Genomic DNA, 14,484 nt, shown 5'->3' on the forward strand with positions numbered 1-14,484 from the left:
GTTTGTGGGTTTAAGTCCCGTCTGAGTTGGAAGTCATTACAGCAAGTGTCTCATCACTAGAGTTGATATTTTATCTTTGCTTCAACTGTAAAACAGTCTTGCAGTGTTTAGCTTGTAAAAAATGACCACATAAGCTAAAATATGACATTTATTATGATAACATTGTTGTTGTTGTTTTTTAAACCTTTTCTATCACCGTGGACAGCTTATTCAAGTGCCATCTGGCATGCATGTTCCTTTGTTGCTCATCATTCATCACTGAAAATGATTTTCTTTTTCAATTCTTATGAATGTACTGATTGTATTGAATAAAATCCACATCTAGCATAACCAATTAATGCTGCAAAATGCTCCAGTGGCGCAATTGGTCAGCGCGCAAAACTTATAAGACAGTATCTGTTGAGCAATGCCAAGGTTGTGAGTTCAAGCCTCACTTGGAGCATCTTTGTGTACCGTTTTTTTTTTCCTTTACTTATGTCATTAGTCATTGATTATAAACTGCTACCTTAATATTTAATATGATATTACAAAGGATGGAAGAAAGAAAGAAAAAACACAAACATGATTGTGCATTTAAGTTGTCAGCACACATCTGCTTTGGTTCAAATGCACTGCATATCTTCCTTCAGTCAGCCAACAAAACAGCAATGGAAAAGATTAACATACTGTTGGTAAAGCAGTTGCATCAAATTGATTTTCTGCAATATAGCATGATAATCCATACTGACAGCTCTGGATAGTACCAGCACATTTCTTGCTGGACTTGGTAATGCAAAGAACACAGTAAACAGCTTCACTTTTTCCTCAAAAATAAATAATTGACTATTAAAAACCTAACAGTCTTAAATAAGACTGGCATAATGGATAAGTCACTGCCCTCCTAAGACAGGGGTCCAAGTTCCATATGGGGTGGAAGTCATTACAGCAAGTGTCTCATCACTAGAATTGATATTTTATCCTTGCTTCGACTGTAAAACAGTCTTGCAGTGTTTATCTTGCAAAAAATGACCACAGAAGCTAAAATATGACATTTATTATGATAACATTGTTGTTGTTTTTTTTAAACATTTTCTATCACCGTGGACATCTTATTTAAGTACCATCTGGCATGCATGTTCCTTTGTTGCTCATCATTCATCACCAAAAATGATTTTCTTTTTCAATTCTTATGACTGTACTGATTGCATTGAATAAAATCCACATCTAGCATAACCAACCAATGTTGCAAAGCGCTCCAGTGGCGCAATTGGTCAGCGCGCGGTACTTATAAGACAGTATCTGTTGAACAATGCCAAGGTTGTGAGTTCAAGCCTCACCTGGAGAATCTTTGTATACTGTTTTTTTTCCTTTTCTTATGTCATTAGTCATTGATTATAAACTGGTAGCCTTAATATTTAACATGATATTACAAAGGATGGAAGAAAGAAAGAAAACACACAAACATGATTGTGCATTTAAGTTGTCAGCACACATCTGCTTTGGTTCAAATGCACTGCATATCTTCCTTCAGTCAGCCAACAAAACAGCAATGGAAAAGAATAACATACTGTTGGTAAAGCAGTTGCATCAAATTGATTTTCTGCAATATAGCAAGATAATCCATACTGACAGCTCTGGATAGTACCAGCACATTTCTTGCTGGACTTGGTAATGCAAAGAACACAGTAAACAGCTTCACTTTTTAAAATAAATAAATAATTGACTATTAAAAACCTAACAGTCTTAAATAAGGACATCAGTAAGCACCACTGGAATAATGGATAAGGCACTGCTCTCCTAAGCCAGTGGTTGTGGGTTTAAGTCCCTTCTGAGTTGGAAGTCATTACAGCAAGTGTCTCATCACTAGAGTTGATATTTTATCCTTGCTTCAACTGTAAAACAGTATTGCAGTGTTTAGCTTGTAAAAAGTGACCACAGAAGCTAAAATATGACATTAATTATGATAAAATTGTTGTTGTTGTTTTTTAAACCTTTTCTATCACAGTGGACAGCTTATTCAAGTGCCATCTGGCATGCATGTTCCTTTGTTGCTCATCATTCATCACCAAAAATGATTTTCTTTTTCAATTCTTATGACTGTACTGATTGCATTGAATAAAATCCACATCTAGCATAACCAACCAATGTTGCAAAGCGCTCCAGTGGCGCAATTGGTCAGCGCGCGGTACTTATAAGACAGTATCTGTTGAACAATGCCAAGGTTGTGAGTTCAAGCCTCACCTGGAGAATCTTTGTATACTGTTTTTTTTCCTTTTCTTATGTCATTAGTCATTGATTATAAACTGGTAGCCTTAATATTTAATATGATATTACAAAGGATGGAAGAAAGAAAGAAAACACACAAACATGATTGTGCATTGAAGTTGTCAGCACACATCTGCTTTGGTTCAAATGCACTGCATATCTTCCTTCAGTCAGCCAACAAAACAGCAATGGAAAAGAATAACATACTGTTGGTAAAGCAGTTGCATCAAATTGATTTTCTGCAATATAGCAAGATAATCCATACTGACAGCTCTGGATAGTACCAGCACATTTCTTGCTGGACTTGGTAATGCAAAGAACACAGTAAACAGCTTCACTTTTTTAAAAAAATAAATAATTGACTATTAAAAACCTAACAGTCTTAAATAAGGACATCAGTAAGCACCACTGGAATAATGGATAAGGCACTGTTCTCCTAAGCCAGTGGTTGTGGGTTTAAGTCCCATCTGAGTTGGAAGTCATTACAGCAAGTGTCTCATCACTAGAGTTGATATTTTATCCTTGCTTCAACTGTAAAACAGTATTGCAGTGTTTAGCTTGTAAAAAGTGACCACAGAAGCTAAAATATGACATTAATTATGATAAAATTGTTGTTGTTGTTTTTTAAACCTTTTCTATCACAGTGGACAGCTTATTCAAGTGCCATCTGGCATGCATGTTCCTTTGTTGCTCATCATTCATCACCAAAACTGATTTTTTTTTTCAATTCTTATGACTGTACTGATTGTATTAAATAAAATCCACATCTAGCATAACCAGACAATGCTGCAAAGTGCTCCAGTGGCGCAATTGGTCAGCGCGTGGTACTTATAAGACAGTATCTGTTGAGCAATGCTGAGGTTGTGAGTTCGAGCCTCACCTGGAGCTTCTTTGTATACTGTTTTTTTCCTTTTCTTATGTCATTAGTCATTGATTATAAACTGCTACCTTAATATTTAATATGATATTACAAAGGATGGAAGAAAGAAAGAAAAAACACAAACATGATAGTGCATTTAAGTTGTCAGCACACATCTGCTTTGGTTTAAATGCACTGCATATCTTCCTTCAGTCAGCCAACAAAACAGCAATGGAAAAGATTAACATACTGTTGGTAAAGCAGTTGCATCAAATTGATTTTCTGCAATATAGCATGATAATCCATACTGACAGCTCTGGATAATACCAGCACATTTCTTGCTGGACTTGGTAATGCAAAGAACACAGTAAACAGCTTCATATTTTTTCAAAAAATAAATAATTGACTATTAAAAACCTATCAGTCTTAAATAAGGACATCAGTAAGCACCACTGGCATAATGGATAAGGCACTGTTCTCCTAAGCCAGTGGTTGTGGGTTTAAGTCCCGTCTGAGTTGGAAGTCATTATAGCAAGTGTCTCATCAGTAGAGTTGATATTTTATCCTTGCTTCAACTGTAAAACAGTCTTGCAGTGTTTAGCTTGTAAAAAGTGACCACAGAAGCTAAAATATGACATTAATTATGATAACATTGTTGTTGTTGTTTTTTAAACCTTTTCTATCACTGTGGACAGCTTATTCAAGTGCCATCTGGCATGCATGTTCCTTTGTTGCTCATCATTCATCACCAAAAATGATTTTCTTTTTCAATTCTTATGACTGTACTGATTGTATTGAATAAAATCCACATCTAGCATTACCACTTAATGCTGCAAAGTGCTCCAGTGGCGCAATTGGTCAGCGCGCGGTACTTATAAGACAGTATCTGTTGAGCAATGCCGAGGTTGTGAGTTCAAGCCTCACCTGGAGCATCTTTGTATACTGTTTTTTTTCCTTTTCTTATGTCATTAGTCATTGATTATAAACTGCTACCTTAATATTTAATATGATATTACAAAGGATGGAAGAAAGAAAGAAAAAACGCAAACATGATTGTGCATTTAAGTTGTCAGCACACATCTGCTTTGGTTCAAATGCACTGCATATCTTCCTTCAGTCAGCAAACAAAACAGCAATGGAAAAGATTAACATGCTGTTGGTAAAGCAGTAGCATCAAATTGATTTTCTGCAATATAGCATGATAATCCATACTGACAGCTCTGGATAGTACCAGCACATTTCTTGCTGGACTTGGTAATGCAAAGAACACAGTAAACAGCTTAAATTTTTTTCAAAAATAAATAATTGACTATTAAAAACCTAACAGTCTTAAATAAGGACATCAGTAAGCACCACTGGCATAATGGATAAGGCACTGTTCTCCTAAGCCAGTGGTTGTGGGTTTAAGTCCCGTCTGAGTTGGAAGTCATTACAGCAAGTGTCTCATCAGTAGAGTTGATATTTTATCCTTGCTTCAACTGTAAAACAGTCTTGCAGTGTTTAGCTTGTAAAAAGTGACCACAGAAGCTAAAATATGACATTAATTATGATAACATTGTTGTTGTTGTTGTTGTTGTTTTTTAAACCTTTTCTATCACCGTGGACAGCTTATTCAAGTGCCATCTGGCATGCATGTTCCTTTGTTGCTCATCATTCATCACCAAAAATGATTTTCTTTTTCAATTCTTATGACTGTACTGATTGTATTGAATAAAATCCACATCTAGCATAACCAATTAATGCTGCAAAGAGCTCCAGTGGCGCAATTGGTCAGCGCACGGTACTTATAAGACAGTATCTGTTGAGCAATGCCGAGGTTGTGAGTTCAAGTCTCACCTGGAGGTTTTACTGGTTTTTTTCCTTTTCTTATGTCATTAGTCATTGATTATAAACTGCTACCTTAATATTTAATATGATATTACAAAGGATGGAAGAAAGAAAGAAAACACACAAGCATGATTGAGCATTTAAGTTGTCAGCACACATCTGCTTTGGTTCAAATGCACTGCATATCTTCCTTCAGTCAGCCAACAAAACAGCAATGGAAAAGATTAACATACTGTTGGTAAAGCAGTTGCATCAAATTGATTTTCTGCAATATAGCATGATAATCCATACTGACAGCTCTGGATAGTACCAGCACATTTCTTGCTGGACTTGGTAATGCAAAGAACACAGTAAACAGCTTCACTTTTTTTCAAAAATAAATAATTGACTATTAAAAACCTATCAGTCTTAAATAAGGACATCAGTAAGCACCACTGGCATAATGGATAAGGCACTGTTCTCCTAAGCCAGTGTTTGTGGGTTTAAGTCCCGTCTGAGTTGGAAGTCATTACAGCAAGTGTCTCATCACTAGAGTTGATATTTTATCTTTGCTTCAACTGTAAAACAGTCTTGCAGTGTTTAGCTTGTAAAAAATGACCACATAAGCTAAAATATGACATTTATTATGATAACATTGTTGTTGTTGTTTTTTAAACCTTTTCTATCACCGTGGACAGCTTATTCAAGTGCCATCTGGCATGCATGTTCCTTTGTTGCTCATCATTCATCACTGAAAATGATTTTCTTTTTCAATTCTTATGAATGTACTGATTGTATTGAATAAAATCCACATCTAGCATAACCAATTAATGCTGCAAAATGCTCCAGTGGCGCAATTGGTCAGCGCGCAAAACTTATAAGACAGTATCTGTTGAGCAATGCCAAGGTTGTGAGTTCAAGCCTCACTTGGAGCATCTTTGTGTACTGTTTTTTTTTTCCTTTACTTATGTCATTAGTCATTGATTATAAACTGCTACCTTAATATTTAATATGATATTACAAAGGATGGAAGAAAGAAAGAAAAAACACAAACATGATTGTGCATTTAAGTTGTCAGCACACATCTGCTTTGGTTCAAATGCACTGCATATCTTCCTTCAGTCAGCCAACAAAACAGCAATGGAAAAGATTAACATACTGTTGGTAAAGCAGTTGCATCAAATTGATTTTCTGCAATATAGCATGATAATCCATACTGACAGCTCTGGATAGTACCAGCACATTTCTTGCTGGACTTGGTAATGCAAAGAACACAGTAAACAGCTTCACTTTTTCCTCAAAAATAAATAATTGACTATTAAAAACCTAACAGTCTTAAATAAGACTGGCATAATGGATAAGTCACTGCCCTCCTAAGACAGGGGTCCAAGTTCCATATGGGGTGGAAGTCATTACAGCAAGTGTCTCATCACTAGAATTGATATTTTATCCTTGCTTCGACTGTAAAACAGTCTTGCAGTGTTTATCTTGCAAAAAATGACCACAGAAGCTAAAATATGACATTTATTATGATAACATTGTTGTTGTTTTTTTTAAACATTTTCTATCACCGTGGACATCTTATTTAAGTACCATCTGGCATGCATGTTCCTTTGTTGCTCATCATTCATCACCAAAAATGATTTTCTTTTTCAATTCTTATGACTGTACTGATTGCATTGAATAAAATCCACATCTAGCATAACCAACCAATGTTGCAAAGCGCTCCAGTGGCGCAATTGGTCAGCGCGCGGTACTTATAAGACAGTATCTGTTGAACAATGCCAAGGTTGTGAGTTCAAGCCTCACCTGGAGAATCTTTGTATACTGTTTTTTTTCCTTTTCTTATGTCATTAGTCATTGATTATAAACTGGTAGCCTTAATATTTAACATGATATTACAAAGGATGGAAGAAAGAAAGAAAACACACAAACATGATTGTGCATTTAAGTTGTCAGCACACATCTGCTTTGGTTCAAATGCACTGCATATCTTCCTTCAGTCAGCCAACAAAACAGCAATGGAAAAGAATAACATACTGTTGGTAAAGCAGTTGCATCAAATTGATTTTCTGCAATATAGCAAGATAATCCATACTGACAGCTCTGGATAGTACCAGCACATTTCTTGCTGGACTTGGTAATGCAAAGAACACAGTAAACAGCTTCACTTTTTTAAAAAAATAAATAATTGACTATTAAAAACCTAACAGTCTTAAATAAGGACATCAGTAAGCACCACTGGAATAATGGATAAGGCACTGCTCTCCTAAGCCAGTGGTTGTGGGTTTAAGTCCCTTCTGAGTTGGAAGTCATTACAGCAAGTGTCTCATCACTAGAGTTGATATTTTATCCTTGCTTCAACTGTAAAACAGTATTGCAGTGTTTAGATTGTAAAAAGTGACCACAGAAGCTAAAATATGACATTAATTATGATAAAATTGTTGTTGTTGTTTTTTAAACCTTTTCTATCACAGTGGACAGCTTATTCAAGTGCCATCTGGCATGCATGTTCCTTTGTTGCTCATCATTCATCACCAAAAATGATTTTCTTTTTCAATTCTTATGACTGTACTGATTGCATTGAATAAAATCCACATCTAGCATAACCAACCAATGTTGCAAAGCGCTCCAGTGGCGCAATTGGTCAGCGCGCGGTACTTATAAGACAGTATCTGTTGAACAATGCCAAGGTTGTGAGTTCAAGCCTCACCTGGAGAATCTTTGTATACTGTTTTTTTTCCTTTTCTTATGTCATTAGTCATTGATTATAAACTGGTAGCCTTAATATTTAATATGATATTACAAAGGATGGAAGAAAGAAAGAAAACACACAAACATGATTGTGCATTTAAGTTGTCAGCACACATCTGCTTTGGTTCAAATGCACTGCATATCTTCCTTCAGTCAGCCAACAAAACAGCAATGGAAAAGAATAACATACTGTTGGTAAAGCAGTTGCATCAAATTGATTTTCTGCAATATAGCAAGATAATCCATACTGACAGCTCTGGATAGTACCAGCACATTTCTTGCTGGACTTGGTAATGCAAAGAACACAGTAAACAGCTTCACTTTTTTAAAAAAATAAATAATTGACTATTAAAAACCTAACAGTCTTAAATAAGGACATCAGTAAGCACCACTGGAATAATGGATAAGGCACTGTTCTCCTAAGCCAGTGGTTGTGGGTTTAAGTCCCATCTGAGTTGGAAGTCATTACAGCAAGTGTCTCATCACTAGAGTTGATATTTTATCCTTGCTTCAACTGTAAAACAGTATTGCAGTGTTTAGCTTGTAAAAAGTGACCACAGAAGCTAAAATATGACATTAATTATGATAAAATTGTTGTTGTTGTTTTTTAAACCTTTTCTATCACAGTGGACAGCTTATTCAAGTGCCATCTGGCATGCATGTTCCTTTGTTGCTCATCATTCATCACCAAAACTGATTTTTTTTTTCAATTCTTATGACTGTACTGATTGTATTAAATAAAATCCACATCTAGCATAACCAGACAATGCTGCAAAGTGCTCCAGTGGTGCAATTGGTCAGCGCGTGGTACTTATAAGACAGTATCTGTTGAGCAATGCTGAGGTTGTGAGTTCGAGCCTCACCTGGAGCTTCTTTGTATACTGTTTTTTTCCTTTTCTTATGTCATTAGTCATTGATTATAAACTGCTACCTTAATATTTAATATGATATTACAAAGGATGGAAGAAAGAAAGAAAAAACACAAACATGATAGTGCATTTAAGTTGTCAGCACACATCTGCTTTGGTTTAAATGCACTGCATATCTTCCTTCAGTCAGCCAACAAAACAGCAATGGAAAAGATTAACATACTGTTGGTAAAGCAGTTGCATCAAATTGATTTTCTGCAATATAGCATGATAATCCATACTGACAGCTCTGGATAATACCAGCACATTTCTTGCTGGACTTGGTAATGCAAAGAACACAGTAAAAAGCTTCATATTTTTAAAAAAAATAAATAATTGACTATTAAAAACCTATCAGTCTTAAATAAGGACATCAGTAAGCACCACTGGCATAATGGATAAGGCACTGTTCTCCTAAGCCAGTGGTTGTGGGTTTAAGTCCCGTCTGAGTTGGAAGTCATTACAGCAAGTGTCTCATCAGTAGAGTTGATATTTTATCCTTGCTTCAACTGTAAAACAGTCTTGCAGTGTTTAGCTTGTAAAAAGTGACCACAGAAGCTAAAATATGACATTAATTATGATAACATTGTTGTTGTTGTTGTTGTTTTTTAAACCTTTTCTATCACCGTGGACAGCTTATTCAAGTGCCATCTGGCATGCATGTTCCTTTGTTGCTCATCATTCATCACCAAAAATTATTTTCTTTTTCAATTCTTATGACTGTACTGATTGTATTGAATAAAATCCACATCTAGCATAACCAATTAATGCTGCAAAGAGCTCCAGTGGCGCAATTGGTCAGCGCGCAGTACTTATAAAACAGGATCTGTTGAGCAAAGCCGAGGTTGTGAGTTCAAGCCTCACCTGGAGCATCTTTGTGTACTGTTTTTTTTTTCCTTTACTTATGTCATTAGTCATTGATTATAAACTGCTACCTTAATATTTAATATGATATTACAAAGGATGGAAGAAAGAAAGAAAAAACACAAACATGATTGTGCATTTAAGTTGTCAGCACACATCTGCTTTGGTTCAAATGCACTGCATATCTTCCTTCAGTCAGCCAACAAAACAGCAATGGAAAAGATTAACATACTGTTGGTAAAGCAGTTGCATCAAATTGATTTTCTGCAATATAGCATGATAATCCATACTGACAGCTCTGGATAGTACCAGCACATTTCTTGCTGGACTTGGTAATGCAAAGAACACAGTAAACAGCTTCACTTTTTCCTCAAAAATAAATAATTGACTATTAAAAACCTAACAGTCTTAAATAAGAACATCAGTAAGCACCACTGGCATAATGGATAAGTCACTGCCCTCCTAAGACAGGGGTCCAAGTTCCATATGGGGTGGAAGTCATTACAGCAAGTGTCTCATCACTAGAATTGATATTTTATCCTTGCTTCGACTGTAAAACAGTCTTGCAGTGTTTAGCTTGCAAAAAATGACCACAGAAGCTAAAATATGACATTTATTATGATAACATTGTTGTTGTTTTTTTTAAACATTTTCTATCACCGTGGACATCTTATTTAAGTACCATCTGGCATGCATGTTCCTTTGTTGCTCATCATTCATCACCAAAAATGATTTTCTTTTTCAATTCTTATGACTGTACTGATTGCATTGAATAAAATCCACATCTAGCATAACAAATCAATGTTGCAAAGCGCTCCAGTGGCGCAATTGGTCAGCGCACGGTACTTATAAGACAGTATCTGTTGAGCAATGCCGAGGTTGTGAGTTCAAGCCTCACCTGGAGCATTTTTGTATACTGTTTTTTTTCCTTTTCTTATGTCATTAGTCATTGATTATAAACTGCTACCTTAATATTTAATATGATATTACAAAGGATGGAAGAAAGAAAGAAAAAACACAAACATGATTGTGCATTTAATTTGTCAGCACACATCTGCTTTGGTTCAAATGCACTGCATATCTTCCTTCAGTCAGCCAACAAAACAGCAATGGAAAAGATTAACATACTGTTGGTAAAGCAGTTGCATCAAATTGATTTTCTGCAATATAGCATGATAATCCATACTGACAGCTCTGGATAGTACCAGCACATTTCTTGCTGGACTTGGTAATGCAAAGAACACAGTAAACAGCTTCACTTTTTTTCAAAAATAAATAATTGACTATTAAAAACCTATCAGTCTTAAATAAGGACATCAGTAAGCACCACTGGCATAATGGATAAGGCACTGTTCTCCTAAGCCAGTGTTTGTGGGTTTAAGTCCCGTCTGAGTTGGAAGTCATTACAGCAAGTGTCTCATCAGTAGAGTTGATATTTTATCCTTGCTTCAACTGTAAAACAGTCTTGCACTGTTTAGCTTGTAAAAAATGACCACAGTAGCTAAAATATGACATTAATTAGGATAACATTGTTGTTGTTGTTTTTTAAACCTTTTCTATCACAGTGGACAGCTTATTCAAGTGCCATCTGGCATGCATGTTCCTTTGTTGCTCATCATTCATCACCAAAAATTATTTTCTTTTTCAATTCTTATGACTGTACTGATTGTATTGAATAAAATCCACATCTAGCATAACCAATTAAGGCTGCAAAGTGCTCCAGTGGCGAAATTGGTCAGCGCGCGGTACTTATAAGACAGTATCTGTTGAGCATTGCCGAGGTTGTGAGTTCAAGCCTCACTTGGAGCAGCTTTGTATAATGTTTTTTTTTTCCTTTTTTTATTTCATTAGTCATTGATTATAAACTGCTACCTTAATATTTAATATGATATTACAAAGGATGGAAGAAAGAAAGAAAAAACACAAACATGATTGTGCATTTAAGTTGTCAGCACACATCTGCTTTGGTTCAAATGCACTGCATATCTTCCTTCAGTCAGCCAACAAAACAGCAATGGAAAAGAATAACATACTGTTGGTAAAGCAGTTGCATCAAATTGATTTTCTGCAATATAGCAAGATAATCCATACTGACAGCTCTGGATAGTACCAGCACATTTCTTGCTGGACTTGGTAATGCAAAGAACACAGTAAACAGCTTCACTTTTTTAAAAAAAAAAATAATTGACTATTAAAAACCTAACAGTCTTAAATAAGGACATCAGTAAGCACCACTGGAATAATGGATAAGGCACTGTTCTCCTAAGCCAGTGGTTGTGGGTTTAAGTCCCATCTGAGTTGGAAGTCATTACAGCAAGTGTCTCATCACTAGAGTTGATATTTTATCCTTGCTTCAACTGTAAAACAGTATTGCAGTGTTTAGCTTGTAAAAAGTGACCACAGAAGCTAAAATATGACATTAATTATGATAAAATTGTTGTTGTTGTTTTTTAAACCTTTTCTATCACAGTGGACAGCTTATTCAAGTGCCATCTGGCATGCATGTTCCTTTGTTGCTCATCATTCATCACCAAAACTGATTTTTTTTTTCAATTCTTATGACTGTACTGATTGTATTAAATAAAATCCACATCTAGCATAACCAGACAATGCTGCAAAGTGCTCCAGTGGTGCAATTGGTCAGCGCGTGGTACTTATAAGACAGTATCTGTTGAGCAATGCTGAGGTTGTGAGTTCGAGCCTCACCTGGAGCTTCTTTGTATACTGTTTTTTTCCTTTTCTTATGTCATTAGTCATTGATTATAAACTGCTACCTTAATATTTAATATGATATTACAAAGGATGGAAGAAAGAAAGAAAAAACACAAACATGATAGTGCATTTAAGTTGTCAGCACACATCTGCTTTGGTTTAAATGCACTGCATATCTTCCTTCAGTCAGCCAACAAAACAGCAATGGAAAAGATTAACATACTGTTGGTAAAGCAGTTGCATCAAATTGATTTTCTGCAATATAGCATGATAATCCATACTGACAGCTCTGGATAATACCAGCACATTTCTTGCTGGACTTGGTAATGCAAAGAACACAGTAAAAAGCTTCATATTTTTAAAAAAAATAAATAATTGACTATTAAAAACCTATCAGTCTTAAATAAGGACATCAGTAAGCACCACTGGCATAATGGATAAGGCACTGTTCTCCTAAGCCAGTGGTTGTGGGTTTAAGTCCCGTCTGAGTTGGAAGTCATTACAGCAAGTGTCTCATCAGTAGAGTTGATATTTTATCCTTGCTTCAACTGTAAAACAGTCTTGCAGTGTTTAGCTTGTAAAAAGTGACCACAGAAGCTAAAATATGACATTAATTATGATAACATTGTTGTTGTTGTTGTTGTTTTTTAAACCTTTTCTATCACCGTGGACAGCTTATTCAAGTGCCATCTGGCATGCATGTTCCTTTGTTGCTCATCATTCATCACCAAAAATTATTTTCTTTTTCAATTCTTATGACTGTACTGATTGTATTGAATAAAATCCACATCTAGCATAACCAATTAATGCTGCAAAGAGCTCCAGTGGCGCAATTGGTCAGCGCGCAGTACTTATAAAACAGGATCTGTTGAGCAAAGCCGAGGTTGTGAGTTCAAGCCTCACCTGGAGCATCTTTGTGTACTGTTTTTTTTTTCCTTTACTTATGTCATTAGTCATTGATTATAAACTGCTACCTTAATATTTAATATGATATTACAAAGGATGGAAGAAAGAAAGAAAAAACACAAACATGATTGTGCATTTAAGTTGTCAGCACACATCTGCTTTGGTTCAAATGCACTGCATATCTTCCTTCAGTCAGCCAACAAAACAGCAATGGAAAAGATTAACATACTGTTGGTAAAGCAGTTGCATCAAATTGATTTTCTGCAATATAGCATGATAATCCATACTGACAGCTCTGGATAGTACCAGCACATTTCTTGCTGGACTTGGTAATGCAAAGAACACAGTAAACAGCTTCACTTTTTCCTCAAAAATAAATAATTGACTATTAAAAACCTAACAGTCTTAAATAAGAACATCAGTAAGCACCACTGGCATAATGGATAAGTCACTGCCCTCCTAAGACAGGGGTCCAAGTTCCATATGGGGTGGAAGTCATTACAGCAAGTGTCTCATCACTAGAATTGATATTTTATCCTTGCTTCGACTGTAAAACAGTCTTGCAGTGTTTAGCTTGCAAAAAATGACCACAGAAGCTAAAATATGACATTTATTATGATAACATTGTTGTTGTTTTTTTTAAACATTTTCTATCACCGTGGACATCTTATTTAAGTACCATCTGGCATGCATGTTCCTTTGTTGCTCATCATTCATCACCAAAAATGATTTTCTTTTTCAATTCTTATGACTGTACTGATTGCATTGAATAAAATCCACATCTAGCATAACAAATCAATGTTGCAAAGCGCTCCAGTGGCGCAATTGGTCAGCGCACGGTACTTATAAGACAGTATCTGTTGAGCAATGCCGAGGTTGTGAGTTCAAGCCTCACCTGGAGCATTTTTGTATACTGTTTTTTTTCCTTTTCTTATGTCATTAGTCATTGATTATAAACTGCTACCTTAATATTTAATATGATATTACAAAGGATGGAAGAAAGAAAGAAAAAACACAAACATGATTGTGCATTTAATTTGTCAGCACACATCTGCTTTGGTTCAAATGCACTGCATATCTTCCTTCAGTCAGCCAACAAAACAGCAATGGAAAAGATTAACATACTGTTGGTAAAGCAGTTGCATCAAATTGATTTTCTGCAATATAGCATGATAATCCATACTGACAGCTCTGGATAGTACCAGCACATTTCTTGCTGGACTTGGTAATGCAAAGAACACAGTAAACAGCTTCACTTTTTTTCAAAAATAAATAATTGACTATTAAAAACCTATCAGTCTTAAATAAGGACATCAGTAAGCACCACTGGCATAATGGATAAGGCACTGTTCTCCTAAGCCAGTGTTTGTGGGTTTAAGTCCCGTCTGAGTTGGAAGTCATTACAGCAAGTGTCTCATCAGTAGAGTTGAT

General features: G+C 35.6%; 4 non-coding genes across 4 annotated transcripts; all 4 read left to right on the top strand.

The window, feature by feature from the left end:
- Positions 1–3,039: 3,039 nt before the first annotated feature.
- On the top strand, positions 3,040–3,132 carry TRNAI-UAU (transfer RNA isoleucine (anticodon UAU)). The gene is given in 2 exon segments: positions 3,040–3,077; positions 3,097–3,132. It is a non-coding gene; the product is annotated as a tRNA-Ile (tRNA).
- An 810-nt stretch (positions 3,133–3,942) lies between these two features.
- Positions 3,943–4,035, top strand: TRNAI-UAU (transfer RNA isoleucine (anticodon UAU)). Its single transcript is given in 2 exon segments — positions 3,943–3,980; positions 4,000–4,035. It is a non-coding gene; the product is annotated as a tRNA-Ile (tRNA).
- Positions 4,036–10,248: 6,213 nt separating this feature from the next.
- On the top strand, positions 10,249–10,341 carry TRNAI-UAU (transfer RNA isoleucine (anticodon UAU)). The gene is given in 2 exon segments: positions 10,249–10,286; positions 10,306–10,341. It is a non-coding gene; the product is annotated as a tRNA-Ile (tRNA).
- Positions 10,342–13,863: 3,522 nt separating this feature from the next.
- On the top strand, positions 13,864–13,956 carry TRNAI-UAU (transfer RNA isoleucine (anticodon UAU)). The gene is given in 2 exon segments: positions 13,864–13,901; positions 13,921–13,956. It is a non-coding gene; the product is annotated as a tRNA-Ile (tRNA).
- Positions 13,957–14,484: the final 528 nt, after the last annotated feature.

Source organism: Pseudophryne corroboree, unplaced genomic scaffold (genome assembly GCF_028390025.1).
Source record: "Pseudophryne corroboree isolate aPseCor3 unplaced genomic scaffold, aPseCor3.hap2 scaffold_852, whole genome shotgun sequence".
NCBI lineage: Eukaryota > Metazoa > Chordata > Amphibia > Anura > Myobatrachidae > Pseudophryne > Pseudophryne corroboree.